Here is a 17,404-nt window from a genome sequence, read left to right as displayed (position 1 = left end):
CAAGCTGGAGTGTAGCAGCATGATCTCGGCTCACTGCAACCTCCACCTCCTGGGTTCAAGCGATTCTCCTGCCTCAGCGCCCCAAGTAGCTGGGATTACAGGTGCACACCACCATGCCTGGCTAATTTTTAGTACAGACGGGGTTTCCCTGTTGGCCAGGCTGGTTTCAAACTCCTGACCTCACGTGATCTTCCTGCCTCGGTCTCCCAAAGTGCTGGGATTACAGGTGTGAGCCATGGTGCCCGGCCTAGAGGGAATCTGTTTGACCACTAGAGATTCATAGTGAAGAGTGACATGCTGAATCCAAGGTTTTTCAGCTGTTCTTTTGCAAATATTCTTGAAGTGATCGTTAGGATTGGTTAACCTAAAGCATCTCTTCTGTGGCCATGATCAACACACCAGTGATCTGAATGAATAGGGCACGTGATGCAACACCATTGTGTGTGTGTGTGCGTGTGTGTGTGTGTGTGTGTGTTCCTCTCCATGTATACATGGGTGTTGAGGTTGGATTATGTACAAATTCTCAAATCTCAAGACCTAAAACAATGTCGATGGCATTGTTTTTATGCACAGAAGGTATAACGAGTTCTTTTTCAAACATTTATCCACTAAAACACCATTTTGGTTGCTAAGAAATTATCAGGACTTGACAAAGTTTATTCAGCAAACATGCTGAGCTGCCATATGACGTGATAAGACAAAACTTAAAGGGAGTCATTCGACCGAATAGCTCTAAAGGTCAAAGAGACTAAGTCAATAAAAATTTGTTGAAGCGCATGGAACTGAACGTGAAAACATTTTAAAATAAATAAATTATCATTGATAACTAATAAAGTGCTTAACTACTGTAAGTAGGAGTTTGTTTAAAGGATACAATACATTTCTAATTTCTTTTATACAAGTAACTAATTAGTTTTAAAGTTTAAGTGTGAATTGAGCATTTTTATAAACTAAAAAGATAATCTAAATTCTTGATGACACATTACTTCCAGTATGAATCATTGATAGGTAAATGTCAGCACCCAAGACCATAGAAACTTCTTTACCAATATTAGAATTCACAGTGGCCTGAGTGGGAATCATCTTAATAAATAATACGCAAGTAAGGGAGAAAATTATATAACAATTTGTTATTCTAAAATTCATAAAACCATTTGTTTTTAAACTCAGATGCTCATTTGTATCCACTGCACCTCTTATATTATTTAAAAAATTAATATAGGGCCAGGCGTGATGGCTCATGCCTGTAATCCCAGCACTTTGGGAGGCTGAGGCAGGTGGATCACCTGAGGTAAGAAGTTCGAGACCAGCCTGGCCAACATGGTGAAACCCACCTCTACTAAAAATAAAAAAAAAAATAGCTGGGAGTGGTAGTGGGCACCTGGAATCCCAGCTACTCTGGTGGCTGAGGCATGAGAATTGCTTGAACCCAGTAGGAAGAGGTTGCAGTGAGCTAAGATCATACCACTGTACTCCAGCCTGGGTGACAAGTGAGACTCCATCTCAAAAAATAAAATAAATAAAAATGAATTTAAAAATCAACATAGAAAATATTGCCTTATAATATGTCATGTCCTAGAGAACTTTTGTTCCCCTCTCTTGGTAGGTGAAACTGTCATAATGAAAATCCAAATGGCTTTGTCAACATTCAGAACACAGTGTATAATTTGGGCTTTTGAGAGATGATTGCGAATTCAGCATTGTTTCAAAGCCAGGAAGTGGAAACCCCAAAAGTGACACATTAACATTTTTTTAAACAGTCAGGGAGAGTCTTAACATTTCAGATGCTAAGAGCAGCTGCTATGAACAATGAATTCTTAGCTGGAGTTTGGTTTTAATGAGATACATGTGTACATGTGAGATTAGGTCTGTGAACTTCGTATCTCTCCACAGCTCAAATTAAATTAGCGGGTACAGGGACTCTGCTTCCTCTTTCCAAGAGAGAAGTACTAGAACTATTAACTGGAAAGCTTTGATGGCCTCCCAGAGGGCTGGGGAGAGTTAAGGAAGCTGAGAAATCTTTTGGTCATTGGAAGGGACCAGCAAGTACATCTCGGAGCAAAGTACAGGGTCATGGATTTGACACTATTCCCTTTAGCTCCAGGATAAGTTTTCTCACCAATTGAGTACTTTCTAAATGTCCACTTAGAGCTGGAATTCTTTCTCCCATTGTTGTTAGTTATTACTTGTTCTGTTTGAGTAAAACAATACTCATTGGTGCAAAATCTATAGAAGATATAAGCATAAAAAGAGAGATCTCCTCACCTCCTGAGAGGCTGACACGGCCCTGTAAAAATTAAAAATAGCAGCCTTTTGATCTAGTTTCCCACATCTGATTCTAGTTGCTGAAACGACTTTTGGTCATCACTGTGTAAGCTAAATGACCAAGAAAATGTCATTTTGTTAGCAGACAAGAGGCTAAGTAGGCAACTGTTACATACTTTACTTAGTTGTTTATTTATGGATTTATTTTTACCTCTAACTTGCTCTCCAAAAGTTTTTAATACCTAACGTAAAACAAAGGCACATGATAACAGTTCAGTAGTGAGGCATTTTCTAGAGTGTTCATTTCTCTTGCAAAGAGAACAGGAAAACAATATGTTATCTAAATAAAAACAGAGGCAGGTACGGTGGCTTATGCCTGTAATCCCAGCACTTTGGGAGGCCGAGGCAGGGGGATCACTTGAGGCCAGGACATCCGGACCAACCTGGCTAACGTGGTGAAACCCATCTCTACTAAAGGTACACAATATTAGCCAGGCACGATGGTGCACGTGTGTAATCCCTGCTACTCAGGAGGCTGAGGCAGGAGAATTACTTGAACCCAGGAGGTGGAGGTTGCAGTGAGCCGGGATTGCACCACTGCACTCCAGCTTCGGCGACAGAGCAAGATTCCATCTCAAATAATTAATTAATTAATAAAAGAGGAAGAAAAGAAAAAGGAATCACAAAGAAAGGCACCTAAAAACATCCAGGAAGAAAGCTGATGCTAAAAATGAATTCATTAGACTCCCAACTGCCTGTAATGAGCAAATACAAGAGTGCCGTACCAAGCCTGGGCTAGACGTTGGCAAATGGCATCCCAAATAGCATGGAAGTAGCTCCTAGCTTCATGACTGTGAGTTTCCTGCAATCACACCAATAAATATAGAATAATAAATGGTGGCCAGGCTTTAAAGGAAAGTAAATTCTGTGATGAGAGATAATCAAAGGGGATTCACTGGGGAGTCAAAAGAGGCTCGTCTGAGACTTGAGAGTTAAGCAGAGATAGGAAGCATGAGTAGGAACTGATTTGGTGAAGAATGGAAAAAAGAACTTGCAGGTAGTAGGAATGGCCTGTGTAAATATCCTTCAGCTAGCAGGAACTGAAAGAAAGGAGTTAGGTGAGAGGTGGGGGATGCAGAGAGGAAGTGGGAGAGGAAAAGAGGTGGTGACTATTAAGAAGTTTCTACGTATCAGGCACTGTTCCAAGCCCTTTATATGCTTTAACTCACTTATTAAAACCCTATGGTTTTCCCACTTTATCTTATTTTATGTTATTTTAGAGACAGGGTCTTGCTCTGTTGCCCAGACCAGAGTGCAGTGGCACAATCATAGCTTACTACAGCCTCCAACTCCCAGACTCGAGCGATCCTCCTGCCTCAGCCTCCCAAATAGCTGGGACTACAGGCTTGCAGCACCACATCTAATTTTTTTTTATTTTTACTTTTTATAGAGACACGGATGACTTGCTATGTTGCCTAGGCTGGTCTCAAACCCCTGGACCCAAGTGATCCTCCTGCCTCAGCCTCCCAATGCACTGAATTACAGGCATGAGCCACTGCATGCAGCCTATTTTCCCATTTTGATGATGAGTAAACTGAGGCACAGAGAGATTATGCACTATTTCCAAGGTCACACAGCTAGCAAGTAGAAAGACCAGAACTTGAGTCCCAAACCCTTAACCCTTGTACCACATTGTCTGTGGCAGAGACAGATTATAGAGAGTCTTATGGTCCAGGATAAACGTTTTGGATTTTATTCTAAGTTTATTAGGTTGTTGCAAAAGTAGCAACTTAGAGGCGAATGTGAGGCAGTAGAATGAAGACACAGAAGTCAGCAGAGGCAGGTGATGTGCAAAGAGATTGTTACCCAATTCAAAGCAGCCAAAACATAATTACTCAGAAACAAATATGGCTAGTCTTAATTAACAATCCACCAAATCTATTTCTCCCAAGGGGAAAATGGTTAGAGGAATCTAAAAATGAATGATTTACGCATAACACAGAGAAAAATGTATGGAGCAGAAGAAAATTATCCGTCCTTTTAAAATGATTTTTGAAAAAACATTCAGCACACAAAGCAGTGGTAGTCATAATAATTTCAGAGGACAAGGGGAAAAAGGCAATAAATTAAAATACACTTCAAGGTAAATTAGAAACTGTTATTTATTTCTTTATTCATTTATTTATTTACTTTAGAGACATGGTCTCACTCTGTTGCCCAGGCTGGAGTGCAGGGGCACAATCATAGCTCACTGCAGCCTCAAGTTCCTGGGCTCAAGCGATCCTCCTGCCCCAGCCTCCCAACTAGCTGGGACTACAGGCTCACTCATTCATCCGTTCATTTATTCACTGTCTCAAACACTTAGAATGTCTAAGATACTGTCCTAGGAATTGTGGAAGATGCAACAATCAATAGGTATGATTCTCACCCTTCTAGCAGCTTCCATTCAAATACAGCACTCTGGACTAAACCTTAGAAAGCAGAACTTCAACTTCATCATTTATTTATTTATTTATTATTTTTGAGACAGCATCTTGCTCTACCCAGACTGCAGTGCAGTGGTACAATCCTGGCTCGCTGCAGCTTTGATGTCCTGGGCAAACGTGCAGGCTGGAGTGCCATGGCGCGATCTTGGCTCACTGCCAACTCTGCCTCCCGGGTTCACACCATTCTCCTGCCTTGGCCTCCTGAGTAGCTGGGACTACAGGCGCCTGCCCCCACACCCGGCTAATTTTTTTTGTATTTTTAGTGGAGATGGGGTTTCACCATGTTAGCCAGGATGGTCTTGATCTCCTGACCTCGCAATCCACCCGCCTTGGCCTCCCAAAGTGCTGGCATTACAGGCGTGAGCCACCATGCCCGGCCCTGTCTCATTTTTTAATTTTTTGTAGAGATGGGGATCTCACTATGTTGCCCAGGCTGGTCTTGAACACCTGGCCTCAAGCGATCCTTCTGCCTCAGCCTCCCAACGCACTGGAATTACAGGCATGAACCTCCACACCCAGCTAAACACTGTTATTTTGACATATTCTCACTGAGGTAGGGAAGACAAGTGATATTGCCAAGCAATAAATGATGAAATGGGACATCAACCTCGCAGGTCCATTCTAATGAAGGAATTCATCAGTATCTGTAAAGCACTTAAAAATAGTGTTTGGCATATAGAATGGTCATGTATGTGTTAAATAAATAAAAAGTAGCAATAGTGAAATAATTTATTGTTTTAAATTAACTGAGACAGAATAGAATATATTAGAATGCAGTAAATAGTAAGAGTGACTATAATTTGTTTAACTTTGGCTATAGTTACACTATAACTCATTATCTGGTATATCGGGGAGGTCACAAGTTAGAGAAAGACTGTCACACTACAGAGACTAAACAAGATCCTGAGTTTAATGCTCATATTTGCCTGTTCACATCACAAAGAAAAATGCTACCCTACAGCTATAACCCACACAGGTGAAGGCAGCTTACACCAGCTAACAAGAGCCTCTTGTGTGTATCTCTTCCTAATGCCGTGATTAGCGTTCAGTGATATCACCTTGGTAGCTTGAAATTGGTCATAGTGGGAGAATTTACACCACAGACATTGGCAAATGCTACAAATCAGGACTTGCCCACTCCTCAACCCCACTCCACAAAGGCAATTGATTAAACACTGACCAGTATACTACTGCCTGTGCTCAAAACTGTGTACAAATTTTCACCAAATAATAATAATGAATTCAAGACAAATATTCAACCCATCATCAGTTCTGGAAAAGCCTGTAGGCATGCATTCCCAGCTGTGAAATAGTTGCGGCAACCTTCTTTACAGAAAGCATGAGATTGTTGTTCAGTAAATTCAAAAACCCTAAGATCCCATTTCAGTTCCTTGCCACTCATTGCTTAAATCTGACAATAAATAAATGTATCATTTCTGTATCTTATACGATGTAAAATGTTAAGAGAATTATTTTGTCAGAGGACACAACTAGAAAGCAAGATGGTTTAAATTTTTTTAACTTTTTTTTTTTAGAGATGGGGTCTTGCTGTGTTACTCAGGCTGGTCTGGAACTCCTGGGCTGAAGCAACCCTCCCACCTCGACCTCCCAAAGTGCTGGGATTACAGGTGTGAGCCACCATGCCCAGCCCACTGGATGGTTTAGAGATCATTTTTCCCTCTACTGCTGCTTTACAGACTTATCTAACACTGGACAAGTATTGCTAAAATCTTAATATTATCAATTTTTAAATATTGAAAAAAAGTTCCAATCTAAAATTCCTAATCTTCAGCTTTTCATTCATATTGTGGTCCTTCTCCCCAAAAGATACATGGTTAGAATAGAAAATGTTATTTAATTTACAATATATTTTATACAAAAGTAATTATATAATTTATATTACTTATAATGCTATATATTTCTAGATACATTTTACTCAAAATATATAATATATAAATAAATGCATGCTGAATTCTTCATGTTCTGTTACTCTTATCAGTGTCCCTGAAACATTTATTTGTTTTATAATATATATAAAAATACTATTGAATATGTTTAAAAAATATATATATATATAGTAAGGTAGAATGTCAAGGTGCATATAGTTATTTCATTGCCAAAGAGAAATAATGTATTTTCAAAAAACAAACCAAAAAATAAAAGTATTATTCAAAAAATAAATACTTTGAAATGGTCTGAAATGCCTCTACCCACGTTTCCTCCTTTATTCCAAATACTCAGGAGTTTTAAGTGCTTGGATACAGACATGAGCTAGCAATCCCAGCAGGAGTGGATGACAGAAACTGATGCACAATGGATTAAACCTGAGTCATTGCATTCTTAAGAACCTCCGTCAGCCCGGTTTATGCATATTTACTAGTGTAGTTTAAGAGCCCTGGAGTGTCTAGACCAGGAACTCCCCAAAAGGCAGCCTCTGCCTGTTTCTGCTCAGCTTTGTACCCCCAGCACCAGTGGAGTGCCTGGTATTGATATGGAACAGATCCACCATAAAGATTTGCTGAATAAAAGGTGGGAGGAATTTCTTTTCTGGAATCTGTTAGCATGAGGGAGCAATGAGCATTCTGGGGAAAAAACCTGCACTAAGGCAAGGAAACCAAAGCATGAAAGCTCAGCCCAACCATGGGCTCTGGTTCCGGTAGAGTCAATGGGTAAAATGTGGAGCTCTGCACAGAGTCTACCATTCAGATGCCCCTCTGGCCCAGTCCTGGAGGGGGCCCCTTAAGCAAGGCCGTGAGGACTGATTCCACTAACACACCCTGGAAGACATGGGAAGCACCTGGCAGCACAGGCTAGGGACCGGCATAGCTCAACACCAAGAGAGGATGTAATGCGACATCAGGCCCCACAGAGGGTGCCAGCGCTGTCTGGCATGGCACAGTCCACAGTGCTTGGGCAGACAGTTGGCACCAACAGCAGCAGCAGTGCTTCAAAGCATGCCAGAAACCATCCAGGCACCAGTAGTGTCAGGGGTCACCAGGCAGGGGGAAGAAGGGCATGTATTAGTCCGTTTTCATGCTGCTGATAGAGACCTACCCAAGACTGGGAAGAAAAGAGGTTTAATTGGACTTACAGTTGTCAATGGCTGGGGAGGTCTCACAATCATGGCGGAGGGTGAAAGGCACTTCTTCCATGGCGGCAGCAAGAGAGAATGAAGAAGATGCAAAAGCAGAAACCCCTGATAAACCCATCAGATCTCATGAAGCTTATTCACTATCATGAGAATAGCATGGGAAAGACAGACCCCCGATGATTCAGTTACCTCCCCCTGGGACCCTCCCAACATGTGAGAATTCTGGCAGATACAATTCAAGTTGAGATTTGGGTGGCGACACAGCCAAACCATATCAGGGCAGATGTGTGATTTCAAGAAGCTGGTGTTTGTGATCTCACAGGAAGAAGCCCTGAGAACCCTCCAGTCCCCCCACCTACCCGCCTATGCACACACATCCAGAAACAGAAGGACTCAGGCTCCCAAAACAGCAAGTGGAAGCAGAGCATGAGAAAAGCAGTGTTCTTCTAGATAGGACCTTACTATTAGTATACACACAATGTCAACAGCAAATGATCAAGAACACTAGCTGAGCCAGTGGCTCATGCTTGTAATCTCAGCACTTTGGGAGGCCGAGGCAGGAGGATCACTTGAGCTCAGGAGGTCAAGGCTGCAGTGCACTGTGATTGTGGCACTGCCCTCCAGCATGGACAACAGAATGAGACGTTGTCTCAAAAAACAGAAGAGAAAAAGAACATCCACATCTTTGACCTAAGATATGAAAATGTAAATATTGAAAATCAGTGACCTATGCCTTTAATGTCAAACTGGGGCCATAAGCTTTTCTTGGTCCATAATAATATGGAACACAAGGCTTGGCATTATAAAGTAACACATGCTGAATTCTTTTATTCCCTTATTCCTATCAGTCTCCCTGAAATATTTGTTTCCAAAGTATTCTGCGACTTGCAAGTGTCTCATTTAATATACTAAAATTATTCACAATTCTTTTGCCCACTTAGGAAAAAAAAAACAACTTAATGCCAAATTATTAAAATCATATAAAGCTGTCAAAATCAAAGGGAGCCTTCACCGAAAATTTTGATAGCACCTGACATTCTATGCCTGTTGGCACCCGGCTCACTCCAGTATAGCTTTTGGCCCAATCTCATGGGTCTAATCCAGACAGCTGGCACTTCATTAGAAGATATAAATCAGAAATCCTACCCTTCTCTTACCCCAGTCTAGTAGATGGCCACTTATTTCTTGAGAAGAGGAAAAAAAAATCCTAGAACTAACATACTTTCCTGAAACTTCCTTCTTCTAAATAGCAAAGGGAGGGTAGGAAAGGAAATATCCCCCCCAGTTGGCCCCGGACACAGTGTTCCTCATACTCACCCCTGAGCACATTGCAAAACAACACATTATGGAAATCCAGCTCACACTCGGGGCTCATCTTGTATAATAAGCTATTTCTTAAAAAGAACTAAAGAGGAACTCAAAATGCCATTCATTTTATTCAGAAAAAAGAGCTGCGTCCTTTTTTTTTTTTCCTTTTAATGTCTATGACATCTCTTACATGCTATTTGGTTAAAGTATCATGAGTTACATTTCAAGGAAATTTGGAAAGCCAGTTCCCTTTAAGAATTTGGATTGGCCTGTGCTGGGATTGGCCTCTCCGCTTCTAACTTGATATTTATGACAGCTCCTAGTACTTTCTATAGTAAGGGGTTCTCAGAGTGGGCATCATAATCGATGGCAGAGCTTTAAAAAATTACAGATGCCAGGTTCTGTCTTCTAGTCTGTTGATCGGTAGGTAGAGCTCATGCATATGTATTGTGAAGACACATTGATGATCTCTGGTGGAAACCCACGGGTAAGAGTCCCTGTATTTGTGATAACCAGCGGCCCCCGATTCAATGGCAATAGCTTAGACGTTCCATAAAAATTATCGTTGGCATTCATTTTCAGAAATTATATTCTGATAAGTCAATACCAAGAAGAAATAACTCAGAAAGAAACAGTTCCTTTTCCTTCTTCCTTCCTGTTCTGCAAACTCCCAAACCTGGGTCAGCCCTAACGCTTCTATCTTTTCAACCTGCGAGGCCCAGATTTCTGAGCCTCAGTGAGGAAAAAAAATCACATAATCTGGATCGGCCCCAGAACAAATTCCTGGTTCCAATTTCTGCTGCACACTCAACATTACTCATCCATCTGTCTCTCTGTCCCTCGTCCACTTCATCTCCATTCCCCACAGCAGTTACCCCAGAGCTTCCCCATTCTTTTGGGTCCTCTCCCCTCCATCCATCTCCATTGTTCTCAGCAGAAAATTTGCTTCCTATTTCATGAAGAAATTGGGGCATTATCTGATGTAAATTCCCCTTGCTTGCTTTCTCCCTAACCACTCCTATTATTTTCCCAATTGTGAATCACCTGGGAATCACTAACTGTAAAAATTAGTAGTGCCTGGGCCTCACTCCAAAAAATTATGATTTCATTAACCAGGCAGCATCCTAGGCATCAAAACTTTTAAATTTCCATAGTTGATTTTAATGTACAGCCAAGGATGAGAAGCACTGCTCTTAACTAGAGATATAAATCAGGGTCACTCAATGAGGTTTCCTTTTTTAAAATCCAAACATGCCTAATCCCATCCCCAGAGATCCTGACTCAGTTCATCTGGGACAGCTGTGCTTGGCACTGATATTTTTAAAGCACTCTATTAAGTGCATTTTTATATGTTGGAAACACCAGAAGAAATACAATAGACAGAGAAGTCTGAAAACTTTGCCAGCTCAGGTAAATAAACATGTTGACTATCTTGTCTAATTTATTGGTTATTTATAAATTAACCAACTTGTGTCCTATAGAGAATTCAATTTTTCTTCACTAAACATTTAAATGTAAACTGCTTTGGGAAAGTAATTGTAAATAATTTTTACTTGTAGTGAAAAAAAGACTTCTTAAGCATAACTATACCATACAGAAATACTAATAGCTTGGATGACATCAAAATTTGAAATTCCCTATATGAAAAACACCATAGTAAAATTAAAAGGCAAATGAGAACCCTGAAACATACACTACACCTATGACAGGCAAAACTTAACATCCTTACTATTTATAGTACTCATGAATCAGTAGAAAAAAAAAAGGAAGTAGAAGAAGAAAATAAAAGAAAAATGGCCATACCAACAGAAAAACAGATCAAGGACCTAAATATATGATTTAAAAGAAAATACAAATGGCCAATAAGCCTATGAGAAGACGGCAAACACAACTACAACTACTACTTTAAAAAGCAAATTACAAAGGCGATAAGATACTAGTTTGCCTATGATACTATTCTGCAAGAGAGGAAATGGAATAAATTTCCAGTGTTGCAAGGTTGTAAGGTTAAGGAGAAACAGGTATTTCTTTGCATTGCTATTTAGAGGGTAAGTTCTTTAGAGGGAGCAATTTAACTACACATATCAAAAACCTTAAAAGCTTGCATGGACTTTGAGCCAGAAGTTCTGCATCTAAACATTTGACCTAAGGAAATAACCATCTATGCTGCTGAGGTGCCTGCAGGCACTGACTCAAGTTTCTGATATTAAAAGACCACACAGAAAGATTGGACGAGGGCCATTGGGAGCAGATTTATTTGAAAACCTTACACTGCCAACATCATACCGGGCACCTCTCGTCGATGTGATAGTGGAAACCGCCTCCTTTGCAGGGCGCTGAGGTTTTCCACTCAAATAGCCTGTTGACCTCACCTCTAGCCAGCCATCTCTGGCCATGCGGCTCTCCCTAATGCAGCCAAACCCCTCTTGCCACACCGCACGGTACATACGATCCCATTATGGGCCCCTCTACATTCCCAGCATGTGTAGCCAGTCCGTAGTAGTCACTTTTCTTCTGGCAGTGTTCTTGCTGAGGAGTCTGGGCATGAGCAGATGCTCCAGGCCTTCTGAGGACACTCTGCAGTCATCATCCTGGTATCATTCGGCTCCCATCCAGAGGCAGTTAACTCTCTCCATCCCCAGCTTCTGTTTTGCCAGTCACCTCACTGAGAGGTTTCTGACTCCCACACGCAGCACAGGGCGCTTTAAACACAGCCCACCTGCACTACACATGGACACGTGCTTTAACGGTGACTTGTCTGCCCTGCCCAACTCAAAAGCACATCGCCTTAGGCATTCTAACCATATCCTTGTCCTTCTCAACCCTTTTACTTCTGAATGAGACTCATAACAGCACAGTTTATCATAGTTGAAAACTGGAACAAATCTAGTTGTTCAACAACTGGGGATCTGCTAGATATATTATCATGGTTCATTAACATAATGGAATATAATTTGACCAATAACACCTTCTACACAGTAGAAGATGTAATAATGAGGCCGGGTGCGGTAGCTCACACCTGTAATCCCAGCACTTTGGGAGGTGAGGCGGGTGGATCATCTGAGGTCAGGAGTTCAAGACCAGCCTGGCCAACACGGTGAAATCCCATCTCTACTACAAATACAAAAATTAGAGGGATGTGGTGGTGCACGGCTGTAGTCCCAGCTACTCGGGAGGCTGAGGCACGAGAATCGCTTAAGTCCAGGACCAGAGGTTGCAGTGAGCAGAGATCATGCCACTGCACTCCAACCTGAGCAACAGAGTGAGACTGTCTCAAAACAAAAAAAATAAAACAAAAAGAAGATGTAATAATGAGAATGATGCCCACCATACATTAAGAAAAAAAAAGCGTTGCAGAATAGGTTTTCTTAACAGATGAATGTACATCAAGATGCTATCCAGTTATAAATTCCTAGTTTGTAGGGTTATGGTTGGTTTACCTTTTCTTTTTTGTTTATCTCTATTTTATAACTTTTTAAAATGAGTATGTGTTCTTTAGGAAAAATGAAACATTAGAAAGAAAAAATTCAATATGGCATGTTAAAAGGTTTATCTGTTTTTCAAAGATGTTGAGCCTCAAGCCAGTTTGTACCCCACCAAGATGGGTCACTCTGCCTACAAAGCTGAAACTGCCCAGAGCGGCAGTAGCAGTCACAAGACCTTAGATGGGGGCTCACTTTGACTCTAGGTGGTGCAGTCATGATTGCCAGGGAGCTGGGTCTGGAGAGAGAGTTGGCAACCTATCTACCTCTTTGTAGGAATGGTAGTGTCCTAGAAACAGGTGCGGTTACAATGCTAAATGAAGCCATAGATTAATGATTTCTACATTTAGCAGAGGAACCTTTTTTTCCCCCAAATGAAATCTCACACAAAACATCAACTCTTAAACACACAAAAATATTGCTGATCATGATGAAGCTCTCCCTTCTCCCAAACACACACATACAATACACACATGCATGCAAATTTTCTTTCTTTTTTTTTTTTTGAGACAGAGTCATATTCTGTCACCCAGGCTGGAGTGCAGTGGTGCCATCTCAGCTCACTGCAACCTCTGCCTCCCGGGTTCAAGCGATTCTTCTGCCTCAGCCTCCCCAGTAGCTGGGATTACAGGCGCCTGCCACCACGGCCGGCTAATTTTTGTATTTTTAGTAGAAACGGGGTTTCACCATGTTGGCCAGGCTGGTCTCGAACTCCTGACCTCAGGTGATCCCCCCCACCTCGGCCCCCCCAAAGTGCTGGGATTACAGGCGTGAGCCACCGTGCCCGGCTGCATGCAAATTTTTACAGTCACTCTTGAAGTAACATTGTAGGTTTCTGAAATGACAATTTAATGAACAGTGGTCGGTTTTAAGAAGGCAACTTGCCTCCAGCACCAGGTTTGTTGATTCAAGGTGTGAAATCCAACCAAGCTTGATGTTGATATAGGAGTTAAGAAGAAATTATTTAGGCAGATATGAGGGTACGGGAGTCCTTGGTAAGGTTTTCCTTTTAATGAAAAGCACTCCCAAATCATTTTCTAACAAACAGAAGCCTGTAAAATCGAGCTGCAGACATAGACAAGCAAGCTGGAAGCTTGCATGGGTGAATGCCGGCAGCTGTGCCAATAGGAAAAGGCCACCTGGGACTAGGCATGGTCAAAATGGTGGCACCATCTTCCCTTCTCTTTGCCAGCTGCGTGTACAGTGAGGAGCAAGCAACATGGCACCAGCCAAGTGGAAAGTCCATTTGCATAATAAGATTAGGGTGGGGTGACCAGCCTTTTCCAGGTGCTATGTAAACATCACACCCCGTCCAACCAATCTGTGAGCCCTATGTAAATCAGACACCACCTACCAAAGCCTGTCTATAAAACCCAGTGCACTCTGTCATGGGCTGGAATTCCCACTTAGGAGCCCCTCTGTCTCGAAAGAGAGAGCTGCTCTCCTTTCTTTCTTTTGTCTATTAAACCTCCACTCCTAAACTCACTCCCTGTGTGTGTCCATGTCCTTAATCTTCTTGGCACGAGATGATGTACCTTGGGTATTTACCCCAGACAACAACACTGCTTCATTTTCACTTCCCAAACATGGCCATTTGCTACATACACACCTTAATTCTTGGAGGCCCAACCTTTCTTCTATGTAGAAAGCTTTCTTTACCATGTCTACCTACAAACTCCTGCAAATCCAAGATCTTCCCTTTAGTCTTTTCTTACCTTCAACACCTTAGATAAAATGAAGTTTTCCTTCATCTGTGGCACCATAGTAGTTTAGCTATTATAATCTATTGTAGCACTTTGTAACAGGGTGTCTGGCCCGGGCTGCAAGTCCTATTTAAATGAGTCTTGAGGGTAGGACTGAAAACTCCCTCTCTAATCATGGACACTTTCATGGGTCTGTTTGCACCCACTGGTTTTGATGGGGATTAAGGAATCTAGGTGGTGACAGAGAGAGGACTCTAATGGTGGCAAGGATTGAGGTTCAGGCAATATAGGTAAGCCTGATTTGAGGACCTATGAGACCCCCCATGGAGAAAAGCTGCCTCAGAGAAGGAGTCTGGCTCTGCCACATTCAGCCACGAGGTCTATAGGTGGGAGGGGAAATGGTGGTTTCCAGGGGAGTAGAATGGCCATTACCTAAAATCACTGAAGCCCAGCCAATTTGTTGGTACATATACACTCTAAGGGCTGAAAGGCTGTTGTTTCCAAGAAAAAACAGTTATTATAGTGCTCTGTCTGAGACCTCTTTAGAAAACTAGAACTCAGTGGCAGGAAGCCAATATTCCCACTAGCAGAAGAAAGGAAGTCAATCTAAAGCACCAGCAAAGCATCCACCAATATCCCAGACACAAACAACAGCAGCACCAACAGCATTTAGAGCAGAGCTGAGCAGGCGTGGTAGAAAACAGCATGCCGAGGGGTTTGCACATGAGAATGAAAAGCTGAGTGCACAGCAGATGCAGCAGGGTAGTCAGGGGTCTGGATCAACAAATAAGGGCACAGGAGACCCACTGTGGGTCTGCTTTAAAATGGCAGCAGCAGGTGGGCACAGTGGCTCATGCCTGTAAACCCAGCGCTTTGGGAAGCTGTACAAGCAGATCACTTGAGGTCAGAAGTTCGAGACCAGCCTGGCCAACAGGGTGAAACCCCATCTCTACTAAAAATACAAAAATTAGCCAGGCATAGTGGTGCCCTCCTGTATTCCCAGCTACTTGGGAGGCTGAGGCAGGAGGATCACTTGAGCCCAGGAGGCAAAGGTTGCAGTAAGCCGAGATTATACCACTGCACTACAGCATGGGCACCAGAGCAAGACTCTGTCCCAAAAAGTTAATTAATTAACTAATTAATGAAATGGGAGCAGAAAAAAGACAGTGAAGAAGAGGAGATGAAAGTCCTCTTCTTCACTGTTGAGCCTCAAACCAGTGCGTACCCCGCCAAGATGGGTCACTCTGCCTACAAAGCTGAAATTGCCCAGAGCAGCAGCAGCAATCACAAGACCTTAGATGGGGGCTCACTTTGCCTCTACGTGGTTCAAGGTCATGATTACCAGGGAGCTGGGCCTGGAGAGAGAGTTGGCAACCTATCTATCTCTCTGTAGAAATGGTAATGTCCTAGAAACAGGTATGGTTGCAATGCTAAATGAGCATTAATAGATGAGATTCAGTTAGCAAAATTCAGATGGAAGAATTAAGGTGCACTCATTTGTACCCACAGGCTATCCTTTGTATTCTTGTTATTTGTGCACAGGACTGGGGATTGGCATTCCTAGGTACCACGTACATCTGTGAGATTGCCATGCTGCAGAGATCCACGCGTCAGAAAAATGCTCCCATGCACGGCTCAACCTCCACGAAACGATGCACTTAGAAGCCGTTGCATGATAGTTACTTGACACCGAGAAATTTCCACTGGTAATAGGAAGTTAATAGAAAGGATTCCTTGGTCCAGTGAAGACTGCTTTAAGCATAAGCATATTTCGTCAGCAGAATAACTTATTTAAAATTTTGGAAAAAGAAAAGCTACACAAAGATAAAAGTTTCGTAGCTTGGAATGAAGATGGTTAGGATGCTGTAAGAGTGTCCATAAATCAAAGCGTTGTAGATTATGTTGGTTACATCTAGCATAAAGTCCAAACTGCTGCTAGCTGACAGACATGTATGCATTTCAGACTATCTGGAAAGAGCAAAGAACATATTCACTTTTCCCACATTTCCTAAAGGGAGCCATATCATTCCAGATCTTGTTCATCCCCCTGCCTCTAGTCAATTTTTTTTACTTGCAAGTACCAACTGTAGTGAAACCATATTTATGGTATACTTGCTTAGGTTCAGATTTATGTATTTAAGATTTACATGTTAATGTATTTATATATTAATTCATGTTCCAAGGAATAAATGAGAAAACCTCGTGGATTCAACATTTATATAATTTATATCATTAATTTCATGTTAAAATGAGTGTAGGAGACTATTTGGGTTCAAGTTTTGCATAAAAATTAAAAGCATGTATCATTCATATTTACAAAGGCATTTCAAGTGACTGCTACTTTTTTTAAGTGTGAATTTATTAAACGGTGGAACTACCAAACCAGACACTAATCTTCCTAAATTTGGACAGAGAACAGCTCAAGAAGGAGGCTCTTCAAGTGAGAAGCAGTTGTACAAAATGTGCTAGAGTCTTCTCCCCCAGATCTACTTCTTCTTTACACGTCTTACTTCAGTTCTCAGTGTCATTATTGAAGTTATGGATACAAGGAAAATTCCCCTTTAAAAACCCAACTAATGGCCAGCCACAGTGGCTCACATCTGTCATCCCAGCACTTTGGGAGGCCCAGGTGGGTAGATCACCTGAGGTCAGGAGTTCGAGACCAGCCTGGCCAACATGATGAAACCCTGTCTCTACTAAAAATACAAAAATTAGCCATGCATGGTGGTGCATGCCTGCAATCCCAGCTACTCGGGAGGCTGAGACAGGAGAATTGCTTAAACCCAGGAGGCAGAGGATGCAGCGAGCAGAGGTCATGCTACTGCATTCCAGAGCAAGACTCCGTCTCAAAAAAAAAAAAAAAATTATCACTAACAAAAATAAAATGTCATTAACTTATTCCCAAAAAGATACATGTGTCTTTCTTTTTTAAAAAGATCTTTTAACTTGGACAGGAAATTTAAATTAATATGGAAAATACAGTCATCAGAAACCATCCAATTTAAAGCTGGGTGCAGCTGTGCACAGCTAGAATCCCAGCTACTCAGGAGGCTGATGCAGGAGGATCTC

At 41.8% G+C, this 17,404-nt stretch overlaps 1 protein-coding gene across 1 annotated transcript in view; it reads right to left on the bottom strand.

Annotated features, from left to right (window-relative positions):
• TMEM236 (transmembrane protein 236) overlaps positions 1-17,404 on the bottom strand; it is a 41,127-nt gene that overhangs the window by 1,513 nt on the left and 22,210 nt on the right. The gene's annotated exons all lie outside the window — the stretch shown is intronic.

This window comes from Hylobates moloch, unplaced genomic scaffold (assembly GCF_009828535.3).
Source record: "Hylobates moloch isolate HMO894 unplaced genomic scaffold, HMol_V3 SCAFFOLD_2, whole genome shotgun sequence".
Taxonomy (NCBI): domain Eukaryota; kingdom Metazoa; phylum Chordata; class Mammalia; order Primates; family Hylobatidae; genus Hylobates; species Hylobates moloch.
Note: the sequence above shows the minus strand (reverse complement) of the source record. Positions and strands in the feature narration are given on the sequence as shown.